At 37.7% G+C, this 21,751-nt stretch overlaps 1 pseudogene; it reads left to right on the forward strand.

The window, feature by feature from the left end:
• The first annotated feature begins 14,672 nt into the window (after nucleotides 1–14,672).
• Nucleotides 14,673–14,725, forward strand: LOC119467241 (annotated as a pseudogene).
• The last annotated feature ends 7,026 nt before the right edge of the window (nucleotides 14,726–21,751 follow it).

Here is a 21,751-nt window from a genome sequence, read left to right on the forward strand (position 1 = left end):
TACACCCTCCCCACCCCTCCCTGGTTTAAGCAATTCTCCTGCCTCAGCCTCCCAAGTAGCGGGGATTATAGGCATGTACCACCATGCCCAGATAATTTTTGTATTTTTAGTAGAGACGAGGTTCTGCCATGTTGGCCAGGCTGGTCTTGAACTCTGGACCTCAAGTGATCTGCCCACCTTGGCCTACTGCCTTTCCTTCAAGTAATATTCTTTAAAACCCAGAGTTGAATGTAAGAGCAAATTTAATTTAATCTCATCTATTTGACTACTTTATATTATCAGAAATACTAACGAGCTGTGAAATGGCTCAAAAGAAGACAATGAAAGAAAAAAATTTTTTTAAACACCACAAACTGGCTAATCAGATCATGAACAGATGAGAGTTTTAAAAAGAACACACTATATTTTAACCTTTAGTATCATACTACAAGGAATTTCTAAGTTTAGCAAAGTTAAAAAAAAAAAAGAAAAAATAGTCTATTATATCAGATACTTTAGAGTTTGAGCTTTGAATTAAAAATAATTGAGCAAAGCTTTGCAGAATTAGGAGGGGACTGGAGTGGGAGGGAGGAAGAACCACTTGTTGGTGATGGTGGGAAACTGGCATTCTTGGAGCCCCTGTAAAAAGAAACAGAGTTCACAAAGTAATTAGTAGCTACCTAGGGTTGGGGGACAGGTCAGGTGATGAGAAGGTTAGGAGTGTTGGTTGAGGGATATAAGGCTTTTTTTTTTTTTTTTTTTGAGGTAATGAAAATATTCTACAATCGATTGTGATGATGGGCACACAACCCTGTGAATTAAAAGCCATTGAACTACACACTTTAAATGGGTGACTTGTAGGGTATATGAATTATATCTCAATAAATCTATTAAAAAGAAAGAATCTGTACATGTTGGTGTTAGAGAATTTATGGAAACTAACTCATTCTAATCTGACTCACTTCACTCCAATTTTGAAACTTTTTTTCCGTTCATAAGCACATATATCTTAACTGCTTTCAGGCATATTCAAGCCAAAAAAATGAAGGAGGTGCTTGAGTTCATGAACTTTCTGGAGAACAAGCAAGGGCTTGAATTGTAAGCTACTGTACTTTTGACAATTTATTTCTGTTCATCTTGCATAAATTTAAGAAAATGGAGATTTTGTTACAAGAATAAGTGTGAATTTCATAAACAAATGTTGTAAAAAAATTCACACAATGATGTAAATAGTAATAAAGTAATGACATAAAGCTCCAAAGACAAGGAAAGAGAGAAAGACGGGGAAAAACACATCAGGTTTGAAAGTCAGCTCGGCAACTTTCTAGATGGATGACATTTGGCAAAATGCTAAGCATTCCAAGCTTTGTTTTTTCTCCCTTATAAAATAGAGGGTTTTTATAAATTTCAAATTTATTCTGAAGATCGGCAATAATGTACACAAATGTCTGGCATATGGAAGGCATTGAATGAATAAATGGTTGATAATAACTGAAAGTAATGGCAAAAACCACAATTACTTTTGCACCAACCTAATATTATTGCATAAGGACCCATATAAACGCTGTACCATTGGTCCAACATCTTATGCATATTATCTCATTAATCTTGAGAAAACCTGCAGCAGTCAGGGTAGGCTAGTTTATGTTGCAATAACAGACAACCTCTAAGTCTCAGGTGCTTCAAAACACCCCAAGATTTATTTCTTTGTCGATTTACATATCTGTCACAAGTTGGCTTGGGGCTCCACTCTGCCATCTTTATTCTAGGACTCAGGTTTAAAGAGCTGATACTATCTGGAACATTTCCAGGCATATGGCAAGGGGAGAAGAGTAGTAAATTACACACAGACTTTTAAAACATATACCTGGAAATTACACATTACTTCTGCTTCCATTCCATTAGCTAAAGCAAGTCCCAAGGTCATATCTGTCTTCAAAGAGTCAGGAAATTACATTTTTAACATGTGCATAGAAGATGGGAAAACAGAGTATTTGTCAACACCCTTAATGATTACCACACAACTTTATGAGGGAATTACTTGTTTCCTCAACTTTTAAATAAGAAATCGGAGGCATAGGGAGAGTAAGTACTTGCCTGCAGCTATACAGCTAGGAAGTGACAGAGCAAAGGATTCAGACTCAAGTCCTGTACTGCCTTGTGCTGTTTCTAGCTAGACCCTGAAAACTGAAAACATCCTACCTACAGGGATCTATGAATGTGTCTTCCACCCACATTTATAGGAAAAAGTGCACATTTTCTTTGGGGAACAAATTGGTAACTGCCTTTTCAGAAACCAACTTGGAAAAAAAAAACATTAAGACTCATAAAATGTTCACCCACCCTTTGACCTAGTAATCCTAGTTCTGGGAATTCATCCTAAGGGAATTATCCCCAAAAAATAAAATTATATATATAATATATGAGTATATTACATATATATACATGACTATGAAAAGATGTATTGTGACATTGTAATAGTGAAGAACTGGAAAGAATCTATACTTTTGGCAACAGGAAGAATTAGATAATTATTGATTATACATTCAACACATCATTACAAAGCCACTACTTTATAATTGTGAAGACCATGTAGTAACATGAAGAAAAAGCTCTTGATATAATGTCAAGTAAAAAGCAAGATAAAATTATCTTACTATCTTGCAACGGTGTGATCCATTTGTGTGGCAAAAATTGCAAACATGCTCTCTATTTGCTCCTCCTTCCTCCTCTTAGTAATAGGGTCCCTACCTCCCAGGGGTGCCCAGCTATGAACTACATTTTCCAGCCTCCCTTGAATCTAGTTATTGCTATATGACTAAGTTATTGCCAATAGAATATGAGCAGAAAGAATGTGTTTTTCAGTTTTGCCCAGAAAAAAACATGTCGAGGCACATGTTCTATAGGCCCTATTTACCCCTACCTCCTAGAAAGGAAAGAGCAATAACTGAAGCAGTTGCCTTAGGTCCAAAGAAGAAAGCCACAGGTTAATGGAAAGATACATTTTTCCTTTCTTTTCTTTATTCCAACTTTTATTATTTTAAAAAGCTGAGAAAGTACACTAGCTATAGTTTAAATGCAACTAATCATCAAAATTTTTCTTAAATATTGCTTTTCTAGAAGGAAAACAAATGTTCTCTATTTGCAGGAACACTTGAGGCAAACTTGAAAAAAAAACAAAATAATAAAGTAGCACATAGAAAGGGCATTTTGAATGGCCCCAATTTGGGCAATTTCATCATTTTGAACAGCCAGAAATTATTAGGGAGCATAACTGAGAAGGGCCTGGACAAGGCATGTTGTAGTGTAGGGGATGGAGAGGGGAGAGGTGGAGAGGGTACAGAGACCAAGAATCTGTGCAGCCCTGGGGCAACAGGAAACTCAGACTGTGGGTGTGGAGGGCAGGGAGGTGATCTCATTAGTACTGTCTATTAAAAGGAAGAAGTGGGAGAAAGGGAGGGAAAAGAGACAAACCAGTTATTGTTCAATTTTACCAATGCCAACTCCTTTCCCTTTCATAAGGCTACTATGGGATACAACATTTATTAGCTCAAGTAAAGCCCTGTGGTTTGACTCTACTGATCAGCATATCTACAAACGCAAAGCCAGGAAAATACTGCATACCTGGAAATTCTTAACAGAGTGAATCAGATTGTCATGGCTACCTACAAGTCTAAAGGAAAAGGTTTTTATTTTTTTATATATTGTTATTTTCTTTCTAAAATTGTTTATGTTTTTCATCTAAGTTATAAATGCACAGAGCTTTAAAAACCAAATAGCTCCTCAAAGTCTAAAAGACAGGAGCAGCCATTTTCCCTGTACAACCTGCACGTTCTAGTTCCATTTCCATTCCCCAAAGCAAACATACTTAATTTTTTCAGTGTGAGCCACCACACCTGGCCTCAGCTGTTTCTTTCATATTTATCTCCACATTTCAAGGTGCTGTTTCTTGATTTTTTTCAGTTCCAGATATTATCTATGACTCCTTTCTGTGGGAGATACGGATTTAGTCTCTTACATTCTCCTCTTATTCTTTCAACATAGTTATATTACAATGTTTTTCTCTGATAATTATTCAATTTATTCATAATTAAAATGACAAATATTATTCAAGGCTGAGGCATATAGTATACTAGGATTATATTGATACTTTTGGTACAAATTCCTATTTTCCCAGCAGTTCATTATTATCTTGTTTGCATCATTTTCTACTTGCCTATCACAAATTCATTCCCTAGGCTTCACCAGTAATGTAAACCTCCTCTTACTGCATTTAGATTCATAAAGTATTCTACAATAAATGATTTAATTTCCTTGGTGACATCTTTACTGGAACCCTGTGTCCTGTATTAATCTAAGCTTGTTGCTCTCCAGGTTTCCTGCAGAGCTGCTATGCTCAAATCTCCTTCACAAAGATCACATAGATTCCTTTTTCATCAGTAAGGTGATAGAACCCCTATTTCTTGGATCCAATGTCTTCCTCTTTCTTGTTTTTTTTTTTCCCCTTATTTTCTTAGGTCATATCCTGCAGTAGCTTCCTATAAAATGATACATGAGACGTAAGTTTTCTGAATTCCTCTGTCTGAAATTATCTTTATTCTGCCATCACATTTCATCAATAGTTTAGCTGGGTATTGCATTCTAGGTTTAAAAATACATATATCCCTCATAATTCTTAAGGCACTGCTCATTGTTTTCTCTAGTCCAATATTGTAGTTGAGCAAACAGTCTGATGCATTCTGATTCCTACTCTTAGCATAAGACTCATTCTTTTTTCTTCTTCTGAAAGCTCTTGGGATTCTCTCATTATTCCCAATGGTCTGGCACATCTCAATGATGTCCCTTGGTGTGGGCCCTTTTTTATTTGTTGTGCTAAGCACTTGGTACCTTCGATTTTAAGACTTATAGCCTTCAGTTATAGGATCTCTTCTTGTATATTTTTTCTTCCATTTCTTCTTTTTCTTGAGTTCCTTGTAGTCAGATATTGTTCTACTGAATTGATAGTCTAAGTCTCATATCTTTCCTTTCTTATTGTTAATCTACTCATCTTTTTGTTCTACTTTCAGCAGATTTCCTTAACTTCATCTCTTCTCTCTCTCTCTCTTTCTCTCTCTCTCTGAGATGAATTCTTGCTCTGTCACCAGGCTGGAGTGCAGTGGCACGATCTTGGCTCACTGCAACCTCCACCTCCTGGGTTCAAGTGATTCTCCTGCCACTGCCTCCCAAGTAGCTGGGACTACAGGCCCACACCACCATGCTCAGCTAATTTTGTGTGTGTGTTTTTAGTAGAGATGGGGTTCAACATGTTGGCCAAGATGGTCTCAATCTCTTAACCTTATGATCTGCCCTCCTCAGCCTCCCAAAGTGCTGGGATTACAGGCATGAGTCACCGCACCTGGCCAACTTTATCTCTTAATCCTGTCACTGAAGTTTTTAAAATTACATTTTAAAATTACATTTCCAAGAGCTCTTTCCTTTTTTTCTAATTGTTCTTTTATCATTGCATTCTACTTTTATTTTATAGATACAAATCTCCTAATTTTTGAGGCTATACATTAGCATTTACACAGTATTTTTATATTTTCTATAGTTTCCTCTGTTTTTCACGTTGAGTCCTCTTTTTTAGGTTAGAGGTATGATTTACATGACTCGTGCTTTCTTTTTTTGCGCACTTACATTTAAGAATAGAGTGCTCAAAAGCTGATGAAGATCTCTGTGTGGGTAGATGGGATTCGTAGAGTGATGGGCTTCACTTTTGGATGGTGGAGAAAACATTTTGTCTGTTGTATATTAACTTTTTTGGGGAACAAAAACCTCTAATTTACTTCCTAGGTGAGTGACTTCTGAACCCCTTCCTTCCTTTATCTCTTTCTCTCTTTCTTTTTCATTTTGAGGCAGAGTCTCACTCCTGTAGCCCAGGCTGGAGTCAGTATTGCAATCACAGCTCACTACAGTCTCGACCTCCCATGTTCAGGTGATCTCCCACCTCAGCTACCACACCCAGCTAATTTTTTATACTTTTAGTACAGAAAGGGTTTTGCCATGTTGCTCAGGCTGGTCTCAAACTCCTGGGCTCAAGTGATCCTCCCACCTTAGCCTCCCAAAGTGCTGGGATTACAGCCATCTGTGCCCGGTGAACCTATCTGACAGTAAAAAATTCTTTTTCATCAAGTCCCAGTCAACACACTCACATATATAAAGACAAAAATGTTTTGTGAAACAATATTTACTTTCTCTACATAGAATGCTCTCTGACATTTTCTATCTAGTCTACTGAATTTTATTTAATATTTGTGATGGACCTTGATATACCAATTAAATACACTGCAATGAAGGGACTAGTTGCCCAGACTCTAAGAGCGCTGCTGGTGAGGACTCTTCAGTTGTCAGACTTTTCAGGGATTCCTTCAGTGCAGAGTTGCCTTGCTCAAGGTCCTACTTCCTGTGGCCACATGCAGTAAGGGTTGGAGGGGGGTGGTATTAGATTTCTAGGGTTGCAATACAAAATGCCACAGATTGAGTGGCTTAAACAACAGAAATTAATCTTCTCACAGTCTGGTGGCTGGAAGTCTCACTGTTCTTTGTACATGCACATGCCCCTGTGTGTCTTTCTCTTTTTATGTGGAAGAATACTCCTGGATTACAGCCCTACCCTAATGGCTTTGTTTTAACTTAATCACCTTTCCAAAGAGCTCATTTCTAAATAAGGCTACATTCTGAGGTTCTCTGTGTTAAGACTTCAACATATGAATTTTGGGGGGATGCAGTTCAGCCTATGGCAGAGAATAAAGTCCTGGCCATCTTGACCTGATGTGGGACAACTCTAAAAAGCCATTCTAGCTTCAGTGCTCCTCGTGGGGTTCACTGAAGTAGTCATTGAGCCTTGCATCACAGCTCCTGTTCTCTTTTTGTGCAATTCTCTATCCTTTCACAGATATTGGTCCCAAGGATGAACCCTAAGAAATGTTCTGAACTCTCAACTATATCTCAAAGTCTGCTTCTCAAGGAACCCAACCCAGGAAAATGTTTGGTTATGATCCATTAAACAGATTTCATACTCCACCAATCATAACTGAGTTCATAACCCACAATTTAGAAACATTGGTCCAGGTGTTAGTTGCCTGATTAATGGTGCTTTTATTGTGTAACAGGGGAGAGAGCACAGATAAACCAACCATTCCCAGTACAGTCTTGCAATTCATTTTACTGTTTATGTCCTCATACCTTCTTTCTTCTATCAGACTTGGTTTCTGTGATGCCCAGGCCATTCCTACTAGGTGTCTCTTGATTAAAAAAAAAATTTCTCATTTCCTCCTGAAGCAGGAAGGAGTAGCTTGGCTGCTGATATTCTGTATCTGGGGTACAAGGGTAGTTGACTGTTCCATATTTAAGCTTTGAACTTATCTCAAACTTTGCACTCTGTACCTCACCCCCACTCTCTGCCAAAACTGATGACTCCAAGTCTTGAGCTTCCTTCAGGTCTTCAAGGTGAAGTGTCTTATTTATCTTCAGTATACTCCACTGTACATACTTTAGACTATGGCTTCCTCTCCTGTTGCATCAGTTAATCCTCCTACATTCTCTTTCCAACAAATATTTATGAAATGTCTCATCTACTCATCACCCCTCTCCTGTTCTCTATTGAGAAAAGGGATATGCCTGTGTTCATTCTGCCATCCTTAGTAAGAAGCCAGCAACTAGAAACTTGGTGACAGTTCTATCACCATGTGGCAGTTGAATGAGCCAAGAGGTACTTTACTTGTCTCTTGCTTTTGCACCCAGCTTGCACCTTTTTATATGAGGAGGTTTTTATGTGAGAAGCTTTGCTTTAGATAGGGACACGAAGTTAAATGATATAGATCTGCCTTAAAAGTCCTTAGGAGCCACTAAAAGCTTTAAGATTAAATATAATTCAAGAGAGAAAGTGATAAAATACATAAGAGAGTATATCAAATTTTTGTGGAAATTTAAAGGAAAGAGTAGTTATATTCAAAGTCAAGAGTAAAGGACTGGTATTTATAAAATTGAATAAAATTGGCCTTAAAGCTTAGTGCTGACAAGCTGATTTTCCAGGGATATGAAGCAAGTTTCCAGTCATGGATTGAGTGCTGCTACATGTCAGGCACTGTGCTACACCTTAGATAAAAGAGAAGGACAAATGGTTCCTGCCTTCCACCAAGGAGTTCACATCAGCTATGATATTTAAAAAGCAAAACAAAAAATCATAAACACAAATTCAGTGGTCTGCTTCTTGACATCCGCTATTATACTCATATTTCCTCTTAAAGATTAGATTCATAATATTGCAGAATAAATTCCATTTACACCATGTGGCATATGATCTGAGCTCCTTGAAAGGATAAAAATAGTTGCCATGAATGGGAAGAAACTCCAGTAATATCTTTCTAATTCTTCATACTCTAAATACTGAGACGACTCAGGAGTGACTTTAATTCCAGAACATTAGGATAGCAACAACAGGGTGATTCGGGGAACCCTTTCTAGTAGCCTTAAAACCATAAACAAGTAGTAGAGGTTGGCCTCCCCGCCTCCTCTGGGGCCAGCCCCACAGAGTAGGGAGGCCTTGGCAGGGCTTTGATGAGTAGGCTGGCCCTTGTTTCTGGTATTGGCTCTGGAATTGCTCTGGCATAATTCACAGCCAATTAATCCTGTCAGGCAGACTGTTGATTCCAGCTATAGCTCAGACACTGTCATTACAAATAACCATCCCAATGAGCCATTATCTCATTGGTCCACCCATTCACTTCAAAACGTGAGTGAAATATTTCAATTTAGACAAAAGATGGGGCATCTGTTTTCACTGAAAGAAGTGACAATGCTCAAATTATATATATATATATATATATATATATATATATATGTATGTTGTGGCAGAGTTTTCAAAAATAGAAAATCCAATTCTTGAGTTTGAGGAAGTAATGAAAAAATAACCCAAGCATACAAATGACTGTTTATCAACCACTCATTTGTGGATAAGCTTGTTGATTAAGGAAAAATACATAATGGTCATTAGAAAAAAATTATTCTCCCCAGGCCCGCCACCACCGCCCAAAGCACATTCTTGAGCTTTGTCTGTTGAGCAGTGGGAGTGTGAGAACGTCTACCTGTGTGAAGGAGAGAAGATGAGTGGGTGGGTTTGTGGGAGAACAAGAAGGTGGTTCCGTGGGTGCCAGGTCACTGGGCCTGTGTGGGAGGAGGCGGGGCCGTTGAGTCATCAGGGAGCAGGAGGGCAGGTGTGCGTGGGTGATGAGTGGGTGGGAGGAGAACACAGCACAAAGCTACCTTGCATATGTGAATGTCTCAAGGAAATATTCCACAAGGCTGTACAAAAGAGCATTAGAAAATAATTAGTAATTCTAGTTAGAAGAGGAAGAGCAAAGCTTTGCTGATAATGCTATCATATAGTCATTTTGAGTTTATAAAATTTTGCTTTTCAGAATTACATTTGTGTTTTATAGCCTGATCACTGGAGGAGAACCTGCCAATGACATTGATAAAGAATTTTTCAGCTTATCCGTAGTTTTAGGGTGATCTCAGAGTTACCCCTATAAACAAGAGTGGCCAAGGCAGAGCAGGGGAATTAGTTGAAAGCTTACGGTTGAAATAAACTCAAATTTCCCATCTAAAATAAGGCTTAAGACCCTAGGAAGAAAGGGGTACTTTTCTTTCCCTATCTGTTAGTTGAAGGCATTTATAGTTTCTTTTGTAGCTAAACATGATATTTTTTAAAAATCTGCCTTAAAGTCTGAAATCACAGTATAGATTTGTGTAAAATTAGGGCAAAAAAGAGTCATAGAGACCATCTTGATGAATTCCCATATTTTGCAGAATGAATTAACCAAGGCTTAGAAAGCTTAAAAGGACTTGTCCAAGGGGTAGGATGGGAAGTCTATAAAGTTTGATCAGTCAGTTGATCCCTCAGTAAGCAAACATGGATGGAATGCAAAGGTGCCAGCCCCAACCCATGGCAGCCTCCAGGGAGAGATCTAATGTGGGAAACTTGGAGGAAGAAGCTAGGAAGTGCTGATGACTCCATGGAGAAGTGAGGCACTCTGTGGGCTGGCACAGCTAGATGCAGAATAGAAACAGCCCCACTGGCGCTACTGTACATATCTATGGGCAGATGGGAGGGAACTGGGGACACAGCTCACTGTGCAACAGTGTGAGCTTCCTGGCTGGGAAGTGGCTTTATCAGACCAGAACTTAGCTATGGAGCTGACACCCCACTTCTACTGCTCTGTTTTCCCTTTGAGCTAATTCAGATGCTGAGCTTGCTTCTTTGTCGACTACCCAGAGGGAAAGAACTATTTGGATTTTCTCTTTTCAGCCATCTAAGACATCCTAGATCAAATATTTCTTGTCTCTCTCTTCCCTTTTATCAAAGTCCTTTAATTACCCTTTGAAAATTAGCTTTTCATTTAAATATCTATGTATTAAGAATATCCAGTCAAAGGCAAGATGAAACAGTTGAGCAACAGCAACTACACAGTAAAACAAAAATTAAGATCCTCTTATTTAAAAAAAATGTAAGAGTTGGTAACCTCTGAGACTCTTCCAGGGGCCATTAAAGTAGAAAATCCACCTTTCCACCATACAATTAAGCAACTGAGCTCATTATCTTATGAGAATAGCTGTGATATTAATTGCAGTACTGATATTTTGGCATTTATTTTGCATAATATTTAAATGCGTGTATTTGATTTTTTAAAAAGATAGACATATATAGTGTTATGGACTGAACTCTTCCTACCTCTTTCACCAACCCCTCTCCCCCTTCCCCTCTGCTAACACTCATATGTTGAAATCCAAACCCTAGGACTTCTGAATGGAACTGTATTTGAAGACAGAGCTTTTATAGAGGTAATTAAGGTAAAATGAGGTCATTATGGTGGGCTGTAGTCCAAACTGACTGGTTTCCTTATAATTAGGACACAGACTTGCATAGAAAAAAAGATGATGTGAAGACAGAAAGGGAAGACTAGTCAAAGAGAGAGGTCTCAGAAGAAAAACATGCTGACGCCCTGATCCTGGACTTCTAGCCTCTGGAACTGTGATAAAATAAATTTCCTGTTGTTTAAGCCACCCTGGCTCGAGCAAGCCAATACGTATAGTTTTCATTATTTGCTATACATTGTCCCCAGGTGTTCCCTATCTGAGAGAGGGTTAAGGTGCAAGACAGCGGTTTCTCTCTCCCACTTCCTAACTCTTCTCAAGTAGGATGATTGGAGAAAGGCCTGTTTGAAATAAATTACTCTAGGAGAGGAGGGCAGGCCACAGAGAATGAATGGTCCTGATGGGAGCAGACAGCATCAAGCACCAGGTGGAAAGGTGCTAATGGGACCCAGGAACCTCCCTCCCACTGCTCCGTATCTCTCCTAGTCCTTGAGGAAGAAGCACTGAGCACACCTCTGCTCCATGTGAAATACTAAATAGTGTATAAATTCTCTGGGTACTTCTCAAAACATATACAGTTTTGGTTTCTGATATGTTAATAATACTAATCTAATGATATCATACCAACAAATACAGTATTTTGGTATTTAAAAATAACCTCGGATATAAAAACTGGTATTTGTATTTCTAATTCTACCTCCAATTCAGCCAATTAAAGCTTACCTTTATAGGATTGAGTCAAAGTGGCTAATCTTCCTACAAACCTTGAGGATTAGTTATATGAACCAAATGCATAATCAGTCTACAGCACTATTAAACAACAGACAAATTCACATTTTTTGGTTAGAAGTTAACAAATTCCTTGTCCAGAGTAGGCTGTCAATAAATATTTGTTGAGGTATGAAGAAGATACCACCTAAGATCAAGTGGCACATTGGTTCAGACGTTCAAAAATTTAATCCAAATGTTCAGTTTGTTTTTAAAAGAAGGTGATTCATAATAGGACAAATGTCATATTTTCTTTAATTTTGCATTATGTATGCTGTTAGAGTATAATCTTAAAAAAGATAAAATGACTATCATGTAAATTTAAATGAGTATGTATAAAAATTATATTTAACACACTGAGATGAGTGAACAATGAGATGTTAAAATCAATGAGCATTCAAGAAGCTAGTTATATAGGCACCTAAATAAAGAAAAAAAGAAGTGTGATCCAGTGGTGGACACCAGCCTGCAGGCCACTACATTCATGACTTGCCTCTGCCTACTGCTTTCAACCCTCTGAAACATTCCTAATCCAGTAGCAAAACTGCCTGACTCCCACCTGCGGCTCTTACCTTAAATCAGTCCTCTTTCTAAGCTAGAGAAATAGGAGTAGTTTTTATCTATATCCATAACACAGCAACAAAGTCACCTGGCTTCTCATTTTGCTCTGAACTTCTGCTACTTACAAGTAGTCTTCTGCTTTATGTCCTGAGTCTGGCCCACACATCGCACACCAGAGCTAATACCAGCCTAAATCCCTGTGCATCAACTGCTGGCTTGGAGACCTGGCGAGAACTGCCAACTCCCTAGAACTGAGCTTCTGCCTCACTCACATCATCCTCCTTTTAGAAACTGCCAACCTGCATCCGAATCCCAGGGCAAAGCTTGCAACTGTGCACTGGCTGACAGATTTCCTGGGTGCCAGCTACCTCCCTGGAGCAGCTAAACCTCACCTTCTGGACCTTCTGTCAGGGGTCAGGATACTCCTCTCCACACACCTCCCAGGACATACCTTTTATGTTTACCACCCTTCTTCTCACAACTGCATGACTAAACCACCACCTCTTTTTGTTGCCAACTCTGAGGATATGATAGCTTCCTAACTGCTAAACCTTGTCTTACTAGACCTTTCTCTAGCATTGGACACTGCTGACTGTTCTCTCCTTGAAATGTCCTCTTCTTTGGATCATATGACACTGTACTCTTCGGGTTTGCTTCTCTGTTTCTGTTGCAGGCTCTTCTTTTTCTGCCTCCTCTGAAGTGAAGGTGTTCTTCAGGGTTCTCTCTGTTCTCTCCTTGGCCTTCTCATTTGACTCTCTATGTTCACACTGACAATCTCATCTCTATTCCCTTGGCTTCCATCAGAACTCATACACTCAAAGGTCCTGAATCTTTCATCTTTCTCCCTCACTCACATCTTCTTCCTGAGCTCTAACTCTCCTATCCAGTTACCTTTTAGAGGTTTTGCATATACTTCAAAATCACTTCCAAATGAGTCAGTTATCTTTCTTTCCAAACTTACATTTTCCGCTTTCCTAATCTCAGTAAATAAAATGGCCATTCACTCAAGCCAGAAACCCAAGATTATCTTCCTAGATGATGGGTAACCAATTCCTGTGAATTTTAGCTCCACCCCACTGCCACAGTCTTGCTTTATATTCTATTTTCTGGCCTATCTTCACTTTGAATGTTCTTGCTATTTCCCTTCTACCATCCCTCTTACATACTGCCAGCAAAGTAAGAAAACATTGTAAGGTGCAATCAATTTAGTGAATCGCATTAACTTCTCTAGATGAAATAGATTAAAATGGAAAATATAAGGGTAAAAAAGTTTCATCATATTTTCATTACATATAATATTCATGTATACACATATATCTATGTTATACATAATCTGTGTATGAATTAGCATGTAAAGTGTCTTCCTTATTAATAGATCATGATGATCAAAGAAGTTGAAAAGCCATTTATCTAAAACAGGAAACTGATTAGTTTACTTTATTTTTTAAAATACCTCATTGGCTCCTCCTTTTCTACAGAATAAAGCCCAAATGTTTAGCAAAATCTTCAAACTCCCATGATGGGTCTGCAGCCTACTTCTCTTCACTTCCTCTCTTTCTTTCAAACTGAGCATCACTTTAGGGTTACGTGGTAATATGCCAGATGGTACTAAGAGGCACTGGATAAAGCTTCTGTATTGTTACCAGGTATAACAATTTTACCTGCTTGCAAGTAGTGCAAAATACTCTTTTAGTATCTAAATAGCACAGACATATTACAAAATAGAATTTAAGGTTGGCATGAATTTTAAGGTAAAATATTAGAATGTAATAAAAGAGCCCATGGACCTATAGGACAGGATCCTCCTCTCTGCTTCTCAGAGCACTCAGGAGTAAACATCTGAGAAATGCTGCCACAATCACCAGAAATGTTCTGACATGATCCTCTCACACCTACCATGAATCAAAACTACTCATGTTCAGCAACACACAGATTTAGCGATGCCATCTAGAGCTGCTCAGGCTACAGGTTCTACAAAGCTCACTGCTAAAGTGGATGTTAGCTAGCAAGAAAAAGCAAACCACAGGACTTATGGTCAAAAAACCTCAATTCAGATGCCACGCCTGTCACTTACAGGCTTTAAGGCGCTAGACAAAGCCCTTAGCCAGACGGTGAGAGTGATCTGCCTGCAGCACCTGTCACCCTGTGGGTCCTCAGAGAGTATATGACTGATACAGCTGGCTAGGTAGGTTTCTACTTCTTTCTACATGCTACACAGGGATCTCACCAAAGCTGAGCCCTTGGTGGAAGAGTGAACACTGCAGGCAGAGGTGGTAAGAATCCTTCTTGTTACAATCTTAAGTCATTTGAGTTCTCTAAGTTCAATTTTTTTTCTGAAGAATGAAACACATAATAACAATATTTCCCTAAGAGGACTGTTTTGAGGATTAAATGTGAAAACACTGTGTAAATAGACCTCTTCCTCTGTAATAACAAGAATTGTTATTTTTTAGTGTTATAGCTCTTTTAGAATTTGTCTAGCAGGTTTTCCAGGAAAACCCATCCCTTAAAAAAAAAAAAAAAAAAGGAAAAAAAAATGTTACTTTTATAATATTCTGCTTACAAACTGCTTTGTACCAAAGTTTTGTATAAAGTTGGTTGCCATTAATACTTGGAACACATAATTTTTTAAAACTGGTTTTAGGACACAGATATTTTCTCTTTAATCATACCAGAAGTAGACTGAAAAAAAAAATGTACTGCTATAGAGTTCTTACAGGATTTTATAACATTGAGAATACATTCCCTAAACTCCGCTGAGGTTACAATTAAATTATGAAAGCTTAGGAAGTTAATACCAATTTACCATTTATGATTCTTGTGAAAATGGGAGTCCTATGCAGCAAAGGGAATTTATTTTATTTTATTTTATTTTTGAGATAGGTTCTCACTCTATTGCCCAGACTGGAGCGCAGTGGTGGGATAATAGCTCACTGCAGCCTCAAACTCCTGGGTTCAAGTAATCTTCCTGCTTCAGAGTCCCAAGTAGCTGGGATTATAGGTGTGTGCCACCCTCCTGGCTATTTTTATTATTATTATTGGTAGAGATCGGGTCTTGGTATTTGCCCAAGCTGGTCTTGAACTCCTGGCCTCCCACCTCAGCCTCCCAAAGCACCGGGATTACAGGCAGGATCCACCTTGACCAGCCAAAGAAGAGAATATTTTTAATCTATTCAGTGGGTTCTGGGAAGATGACAGTGGCAGTTGCATGTTTTAAAATACAAATCTCAACATAAAAACAGAGTAACTACTTAACAAAATGAAAAACCCACAGGCAATATTTACAATGACTAGTTACCAGGCATCCACACTAATGAGTAAGGACAAACTACCAAACAGCCACAAAACCTGAATTGTATCAGCATTTGAGCAGGAGAAAGCAAAGAGGGAAGCAATGTAACTTGACAGACTTTGACAGACTTGAGAATGAGGGAAGCCCAAAACAGCAATGGCTATTTACTGGGAAGCATGTGGGTGAGTCTTGCCAGTCCAAAGATTGTGAGTGCAAAAGGTCTTCTACAAAGACTGAGGGTGCTTAAGTAATCTAGACCTTATGACTTCTCTCTAGAAACATGACTTTCCAGAGCTCCCTTCCAGGACAGCATCACACTAAAGAGAAATGCCAAGTGGAATCTAAACTGAGCTGGACAGAGACCATGGATAGTAGAACCACCAATAATGGAGGCCCAGATAAAGAGGGAGAAGGGAACAGAACCAGGAAATCTCATAAAGCAAGCTGATCCTTTTTAATACTTAAAAACAACAGAAGAGGGAGTTTGTGTGAAGTTAGAGAAGTTATCGAAAAATCACGAATCAGTCCTACTAACAGTTATGGAAAAAACACTTTCACATAAAAATTAAAAGCAGAAAAGTATTGAGGCCAAATCTCTTATAGTTATTCCTAAGTTGAAAAGAATGAGCAGAATAATCTCTACACAGGAAAGACATGCTCACAGAACAAATCTAAACTACAGCTTTCTATTTCAAAAGAAGCTAAAATACATTAAGAAAATGACACAAGACATGAAATGCAAACATTAATCCAAATTTTAAAAACTCAGAATTGAGGTGACAGAACTTAGGGGAAAATTAGAAATAAAATAAAAATTATTTCAGAAATGAACCTATACTAGAAGAAGCAGAAGAGCAAACAAAACAAACTTTGCCCTAGGAGATATAGAAGACTGGAAAAAGAAGAAAAATATTTTAAATGAAAAAGAAATAAAGAAAAAGATTAAAAACCATTAGAGATAAATTGACAAATATTGAAGACTAATGAAGAAGATTCAAGCATAGATAACCAGAATCTCTGAAGAAGAAAAGTAAAAATAAGAGAACATTTAAAATATTTAAAACTATATTTAAATATTTAAAACTATAACTGAAGAAAATTTTCCCTAAACAATAATATGAAACTATGTGTTGAAAAACGCACTATGTAGCTGAGAATATTGACCTAGAACAACCAACACCAAGATGTATTTCTGGTAAGATTCATGAACTTAAAAAAAAAGAAAATATTCCATTGGCTATGAAGTGGAAACCAGCAAGTGATTTGTAAGGGTAAGAAAATTAGATTATCATCATATTTTTACAACAATACTTTATGGCAAAAGAAAACAGAATAACATACTAGAGAGACTCAAGGAATAAAATATGAACCAACATTAAAATGTTCAGTTATTAAAGCCACTGAACAATATTTACAATGACTAGGTTACCAGGCATCCACACAAATGAGTGAAGACAAAAACTTTGAGAATATTGCTTTTTAGCCCTTCCTAAAGACTCTACTAGTGAATGAGTTTCAGATCATTAAAATAATTAGGGATATCAACATGAGGACTGGTGGTATATATTAAAGACAGTAACCTGAAACTAATACTAAGTGTGAGTTAAGAGAGAGCATAACATATAAAGGCTATATTCACACACAATGCAGATATAGCACTGCTATTAAAAAACAGGGTGAGAGAAGGGAGATCATAGGAGAAAAGTATTTTAAGCTGTTTTTTTGTACTTATGCTGTTGGTGGTAGTATGTGTATTATTATTCTGGTCCTGTTGTATGTAATGTGGAATAAAGTTCATGAGTAATTATGAAATATTCTAATTCCATCTGCTATGGTGTGACTGGTTGTGTCCCCCCTAAATTTATATATTGAAATCTTAACCCCCAAGGTAATAGAATTAGGAGGTAGGGCCTTGGGTAGATGATTAGGTCATGAGAGCAGAGCCCTCATGAATGGAATTAGTGCCCTTATCAAAGATGCCCCAGGCGACGCAGTGGCTCACACCTGTAATCCAGCACTTTGGGAAGCCAAGGCAGGCAGATCACCTGAGATCGAGAGTTCAAGGCCACCTTGACCAACATGGAGAAACGCTGTTTCTACTAAAAATACAAAATTAGCTGGGCGTGGTGTTGCATGCCTGTAATTCCTGCTACTTGGGAGGCTGAGGCAGGAGAATCACTTGAACCTGGGAGGTGGAGGTTTCGATGAGCCGAGATTGTGCCATTGGACAAGCCTGGGCAATAAGAGAAAAAAAAAAAAAAAAAAAAAAAAAAAAAAAAAAAAAAAAAAAAAGATGCCCCAGGTAGTTTGTTCACCCCTTCCACCAGGTGAGGATGCAGTAAGAAGGAGCCATCTATAAACCAGGAAACAGGCCCTCACCACATATGGAATCTACTGGTATCTTGATCTCGGACTTCCCAACCTTCATAGCTGTCAAAAATAAATATCTATTCTTTGTAAGCTATCCAGTTAAAGGTATTTTGTTATAGTACCCCAAACAGACTGTCATCTACTGTATACCTGGGAACTAGGGATCTTGAGACAGGGAAAAGAGATTCAATGCAGTACTGTATAAAGAAAGCTAAGTAAAAAAACCCCATAGTTCTGAACTTTCATTAGAAAGATCAGTATAACCATTAGATATATTTTTTTGTAGAGTTATATCTATATGTGTACTTATAAATAGGCAGGTTTTTTAGCTCTGCTACTGAAAAGTTGCAGAAACAATAACCAACCAGGTAGAACCAAGCATTAAGGACTGGATTGTGGTCTTGAAAATCTTATTTCCCAAAGGTTCCCCTTTGAAATCTAATTTCAAAGAAATCAGGACTTTTTGGAGACAGGACTGATTCCATGTCTAGGGATGGAACCATACAAATGAGCCTGGAACATCTGATATCAGATATCAAAGAAATAGCATAAATTACTGGGGTATGTCAAAAGGGCACAGGAGCCAACTTGAAGAGAATCCTATTGGCCGAAGACAGGAAAATTTTAGCTTCAGAAAAAAAAAAAAAGTAATAATTGCTATTCATTGAAATCGTATTAAATATATAGAAATACATTCAAAAAAAGCAAAGAATTATTCAGCTTCAGAGGATGAAAAGGAACCAATTAATTATCTTGACAACTGGTAAATTAGGGGAAAAGAACCAATTACTTATCCTGCCTTTTCTACATGAACTACACCACTGGGTAGCCAAATGGTAGATAAGGGGATCTATTTCCTTATCAAAGTTGTCCAACTAATACATGAAAAAGAAATGGAATTTGAGTGTCAACATTTTGCAACCTCTAATGGATTAGTGGATCTAGACATCAATAGTTACTAATGTCACAGAAAGAGAGTCAGCCAGACATTTTATGCCTCCTGAATAAAGAACACACACAAAACCTATAGCCTCACTGAAAGGGATAAAACCCAATTCTGGGGAAATCTTTGAATCCAGTTGCCAGTTTTCAGGAAATACAGAGAACAGAGGCCCATGCCAAACTGTACCATAAGTACTGAAACAGTGATAGCCAGCTGTGGGGAACTACATATCAAATAGCTCTAGTTCTTCAATAGATAAATCATAAGGAAAAGACAAAGTAGAAGGGTGAACATGTAGATGTGAGAAACTTAAAGGACATCCAAAACAATTATTAATGGACAAACATGTATATTTGGTTCATACAAATATAAACAAACACATGAAAGTTTGTTGAACATCCTATGAAAATCAGGATGTTAGATATTTTTGGAGGAGGGAGAGGTTTGAAATTGGGACAAGGCACAGGGAGAGCTGGAGTAGCTGGAAAATTCTACATCTTGATTTGGGTGTGGCTACCAGAAGGTTTGGTGTATAATAATCCATTAGAGCATATATTTATTTTTGTATAGCTTTCTAAATCTGTTTTACTTCATGATAGATATAAAGATTAAGAGTAATAAAAATCTGTTTAACATAAAAGATCACTATCACAACAAAGAGAAAATTTTAACAAGATTCTCCCATTCGTATTACTCAAGATTGAAAATAATGAAAAGCACCTATAATATTTTCAGTGCGTATTATACACAGCAAAAAGTAGAAAGAGGGAAAACTAGAAAAAGGCAAGAATCAGGTGAAACAGGGAAATGGAGGGCAAGAAGAATAATCTCTAAATCTTAAAACAAATGCAAGAAAATTAGTGTGTTTAAAGATGAGCTGTTTGCCCTAAAGTGGGCTTAGATTTTACATAGATTTTACATCTTAGATGAAGCCCTCATTACTTAGAAGATCTGGCCATTTGAAACTTAGGGCATAAAATCTTTCTTGGCCTGTTCTAACCTTGCTTTAATTATTATTGAAAGAAGTTAAGAGGCTTAAATTTTAAATGGATTGTTTTAAACATCAGTGTTAGGCAAATTATCTTTAAATGAAAAGAAAAAAAAAAAGAAGTGCCACAAAATCCTAATGCCAAGATATATGAACGTGCAGTTTGAGGGACACACCCACAATGTGGTTAGGAGAGACAAATTCTAACCTGCAGAATGCATGCCTGAAAAAGAAGTCTACAACCTCCCTCTTTCCTTCCATTTGATCCACTGTCTTAATGGCTTATCCTACCTGTCATTCCAAGAGGCAAGTGACCTAGTTAACTGAGCTTTCTCACATTGGACCATCTGGATTTGTCACTGCTCTTTCTACTCCACCTCCTTTTTTATTTTATTTCTTTTCTTTTTCTGCCATTCCTACTGTCTTTTCCTTACTTTCCTCATGATAACCATCCTCCTTTGTCTAAATTTTCTTCTTTTATTATAAGAATAAAAAGTATTTGTGGAGAGGCAGAGTGGCTTGTGCCTGTAATCCCAGCACTTTGGAAAGCCAAGGTGAGTGGATCTCAAGGAGTTTGAGGCACCTGGAGTCCCAGCTACTGGGGTGGCTAAGGCATGAGAATCACTTGAACGCAGGAGGTGGAGGTTGCAGTGAGCCGAGATAGTGCCACTGCACTTCAGCCTGGGCAACAGAGCAAAAATCCATCTCAAAAACAAAAGAATAAAAAGTATTTGCAGTTTTTCTATTTAGGAAATTGAATGATTTAAAATAAAGATATCTCAATCTACTGAACAGGATTAATAGAGGAAAAATCCATAATTGGTATAGAAGCAACTCCCATTTTGAGTCAGTGTGTATATTTCAAAATAGAAAACACATTTGTCAAAGTTTAGAATAATGAATAAAACTCATTTATTAAGTCACCATACAATTTCAGATTACCATTTTCACACATTTATGAAGCTCTGGGGAGCTGTCAAAAATATCACCATAGTGATTCTCCACTGCCTATTACTATTCCAGTTTTTGTCTTCTATGAAACCACTTCCCACTATAAAGACTAAAAATACCAGACACTCACTACACCACTTTTAGCAAGGGTATAGGCTACCAAAATGGGAGCCTATACCCTTGCATGGAGTCTGACGAGACTGTGACTGAGGAGTCTGACAAGAAGGTGACAGTGAGAGCTTCCAAGAAAGTCTTTTTTTCCCTTCTTGAGAGATAAAAAGGGAGATAATCCTTCCTGTATTTGGTTGTGACTGTGTGAGGGCCCAGTGTCAGCAGCAAGGACAGCTTTTTTCAATTACCAAGGGAAAATCTTAAGGACAAAGGCCAACAAGCGGAGACTGGTGGAAAACAGCCTGGGTCCTTGGGAGCATGCTTAATCAACTGAATCAACTGGCTTTGGGACTTCTGTGCACGTGACATAATAAATGGTTGGGTTTTTTTTTTTTGTTTAAGACACATTTAGTTATAAATTTTGTTGCTTGTAAATGGAAATATCCTAGCTAATACATACCTTGACAATACAGGTAGAGTTCTTGACTCTATTGAGAGGACAGAACTCATAAATCACAGTAAACTAATGTAATAGAATAAGGGTGGTGGATAGGGGAAGTAACTGAAACATACCAAATAATAATAATTATTCATTTTCATCTAACTTTACAGACTTTTGCATAGTGCAAGCAAAAATATATCTAATTTCAGGTAGATGGACTTTATAGGCAAAATATGATTAACGACATTAGCAAAACTTAGAAGTACAGTCATCCCTCAGTATCTGTGGGATACTTATTCTAGGACCTCCCATGATACAAAAAGAGACAGTCAAATCTCTGATATAAAATATTGTAGTGAGTACTTGCATATAGCCTACACTCATCTTCCCATACACTTTAAATGACCTCTAGTTTATTTATAACACCTAAGA

The sequence above is a fragment of the Cebus imitator genome, unplaced genomic scaffold (genome assembly GCF_001604975.1).
Source record: "Cebus imitator isolate Cc_AM_T3 unplaced genomic scaffold, Cebus_imitator-1.0 Scaffold268, whole genome shotgun sequence".
Classification (NCBI taxonomy): domain Eukaryota; kingdom Metazoa; phylum Chordata; class Mammalia; order Primates; family Cebidae; genus Cebus; species Cebus imitator.